The sequence below is a fragment of the Bison bison genome, unplaced genomic scaffold, assembly GCF_000754665.1.
Source record: "Bison bison bison isolate TAMUID 2011002044 unplaced genomic scaffold, Bison_UMD1.0 scf7180017864517, whole genome shotgun sequence".
Classification (NCBI taxonomy): Eukaryota; Metazoa; Chordata; class Mammalia; order Artiodactyla; family Bovidae; genus Bison; species Bison bison.
Genome location: NW_011495070.1, coordinates 6,383,982 through 6,387,559, shown reverse-complemented (window position 1 = coordinate 6,387,559; position 3,578 = coordinate 6,383,982). Strand labels below are relative to the sequence as shown.

Sequence of the window (3,578 nt, the reverse complement as noted above, 5' to 3'; positions counted from 1 at the left end):
AAGAGTGAGACATGACTGAGTGACTGAACTGAACTGAACTCTCTTGGTATTTTTTTTTTTTAACTGGATGTATTTCCTATTGTGTGTTCTCTGGTTTCTTAGAGTATTTTAAAATTCATTTCTCACTTTAAGACAGCTTAGCAAAACACACACACAAAAACAGGGTGTTTTAAAAGTGAGAAAATTGGAGCAGAGGGAAACTAATGGTAGAAAAATAAAATGAAGACAAGGTAAGTTATTAAATATGGAGTTTACCGGGGGATCTGACTAGAGGAAGGCAACGCATTTGTCACTGACTTTTCTGGAAGCTAATGGAAAGAAAGAGAAACAAGATCCATAGCTTGATGAGTTCAGCCAATACTTGCTTGGTTAACATCACATTAATTCCTGGTATAGATTCTGAAACAGATTCTTCCTGTAGGTTCATATACTAGACTGCATTGAAAAATCATAGGAGCTGTATTTTCCAACCCACCTGATTTTGCAAAACCTCTTCACTGCCACTCAAGAGGTGGAGTCTCTTTCCCCCTCTCCTTCAGCCTGGGCTGGCTTGGAACTGCTGGCCTGGATTAACAGAACCTGGCAGAAGTAAGGCTGTATGACTTCCGAGGCAAGGCAGTGAAGGGCAACCCGGTTCCCACCTGGCTCTTTTTCTTGGGAGAGATGCCTGGGAAGCCTGGAGCCCACATATGAAAAGTCTGGGCACCTTGAAGTTGCCATAATGTAAAGACCACGTGATGGAGATAAAGAGATGCATCCAATCAGTGATTGGAGCTGAGTGGGAGGAGATGAGCCATCCCTGCTGAGCACTGCTGAGGTTGCAGATTCATGAGCCAAAATAAGTTTTTTCTTTTTAGATATTTTTGGTGTGGACCATTTTTAAAGTCTTCACTGAATTTGTTGCAATATTGTTTCTGTTTTGTTTTTTTGGTCCAGAGGCTGTGGAGCTTAGCTCCCTGCAGGATTGAACCTGCACCCCCTGCATTGGAAGTGCAGAGTCTTAACCACTGGACCTCCAGGGAAGTCCCTCAAATAAGTTTTATTTGTTGCTTTAACCTGGTGTGTTTTACGGTGGTTTGTTATGTAGCAGTAAGTAACTGGGAAAGTTTATTTAAAGGAAATATAAAACTCTAGCAACTTCTCTTCCTTGGCTGATGCCTGTGAAGTTGGCAGCCATCTCCAACTCCGCATCTTGGCTGCTCTCAGACCCTTCATGAAGTCCAGTGATCATCAAAAAGAGGGCCACAAAGTTCATCTGACACCTGTCAGACCGATATGTGCACATTTAAGCAGAACTGGAGGAAACCAAGAGGCATTGACAATGGGGTGCGCAGGAGATTCAGTGGCCGGATCGTGATGCCCAACATCAGTTACCTGAGCAGCTAGAAAACAAAGCACATGCTGCCCAGCAGCTTCCACTAGTTCCTGGTCCACAACATCAAGGAGCTTCAAGTGCTATTGATGTGCAACGCATGTTGCTGCGCTGAGACTGCTCACAGCGTCTTCTCCAAGACCCACGAAGCCACTGTGGAAAGGGCAGCCCAACTGTCCACTGGAGTCACAATCCCAACGCCAGACTGTGCAGCTAAGAAAATGAATAGACAGCTCCTTTGCACATTTTGTTTGTGTTAATAAAACTGTAAAACTCAGACAAAACAATAACAAACAAAACGAAACAAAAAATTCAGCGGCAGTGTTTTACAGCATCAGTGGGCCAAACACATATGGGGTTGAGCTGTCGGGCTCTGTACAGGCTGAAGCTGGGAGCTCCAGCGCCCATCAGTGAAACAGTTATACTGGCTTTGGAAACAAAGCAGTTTGAATGCCTTTGAACCTTCCTGCACATTTTTGGAAACCGTGTCACTCTTGTTAACAGTATACTTATAGTGTGTTCCGCTCATAAATAATCTTTAATACAAATATTCAGAGCTTCTTCTTAAAGACCATTTAACACTCAAAGAGAACACCTTAAGTAAAACAAACAGCTTCCTGGTAGAGGCTTATATTTATTTGATGGCAAACTATAGGATATTCTAGACTTTTTTTTTTTTTGATGATGAATTCAGGTGAAACAGAGAGATTCCAGATACCTGCTAAGAGCTCAAACCAAATGTGCGTAATTGGGATCTATTGTTGGAAGAATAGTGAACTTTTTGGGAGGTCTGATTCTTTCTCCTCCCTCTGATGAATGTCACTGTTGCTGCTGCTGCTGCTGCTAAGTCGCTTCAGTCATGTCTGACTCTGTGCGACCCCATAGACAGCAGCCCACCAGGCTCCCCCGTCCCTGGGATTCTCCAGGCAAGAACACTGGAGTATGTTGCCATTTCCTTCTCCAGTGCATGAAAGTGAAAAGTGAAAGTGAAGTTGCTGTCGTGTCCGATTCTTAGCGACCCCATGGACTGCAGCCTACCAGGCTCCTCCATTCATGGGATTCTCCAGGCAAGAGCACTGGAGTGGGGTGCCAGCTGTTAAGCTCCTATAATTGGCAAGCTCTCCATGGAGAGGATCCAACAGAGGGCAAGAAAGTTTGGGTTTACCCAGGAAAATTGTGACTGTCTGAAGCTTTACATGGGATCTTCGCCTCCATGTCCTATTTACTGGTCTTCCAAAATTTCTATTGGATGGCAAATTCCTTTAGGAAAAGGGGCAAGTTTTATTATAGCTGTGGAAGCTGGCAGAGAACCAGGATGGATATAACAGTCAGTTATCTTGTTAAGGATGTGAGAATGGCCTCGAGGTCTAGAGAGGCTGATCTAAATCCTGCTGGTGCTACTCACTAGCCGAATGACTTCAGGCAACCTAGCCTCTCAGTGCCCCAGTTTTCTCCTCTATAGGAGTGCTCATAAGGGAGCAAGGGTTAAATGATTTAGAAGTCTCTTGAATAGTCTGTGAACAGTGACTGCAGCCATGAATTAAAAGATGCTTGCTCTTTGGCAGAAAAGTTTTAACAAACCTAGACAGCATACTAAAAAGCAGAGACCTCCCTTTGCTGACAAAGGTCAGTATAGTAAAAACTAGGGTTTTTCCAGTAGTCATGTATGGATGTGAGAGTTGGACCATAAAGAAAACTGAGCACTGAAGAATTGATGCTTTGGAACTGTGATGCTGGAAAACACTTATGACAGTCCCTTGGACAGCAAGGAGATCAAACCAGTGAATCCTAAAGGAAATCAACCCTGAATATTCATTGGAAGAACTGATGCTGAAGCTGAAGCTCCAATACTTTGGCCACCAATGAGTAAAGAGCCAACTCATTGGAAAAGACTCTGATGCTGGGAAAGACTGAGGGCAGGAGGAGAAGGGGGCAACAGAGGATGAGAGTTTGAGCAAACTCCAGGAGATAGTGAAGGACAGGGAAGCTGGCGTGTTGCAGTTCATGGGGTCACAAAGAGTTGGACACAACTTAGCGGTTGAACAAGAATAATGTGTGGCATAGAAGTGCTAAGTGTCAGCTGCTGCCACTACTACTGCTACCTCTTATTAATTTTTTTATTGGAGTGTAATTGCTTTACAGTGTTGTGTTAGTTTGTGCTGTACAACAATGTGAATCGGCTGTATGTATACATATATCCTCTCCC

General features: G+C 43.8%; 1 pseudogene; it reads left to right on the top strand.

The window, feature by feature from the left end:
- The first annotated feature begins 219 nt into the window (after positions 1–219).
- On the top strand, positions 220–1,601 carry LOC104981303 (annotated as a pseudogene).
- Positions 1,602–3,578: the final 1,977 nt, after the last annotated feature.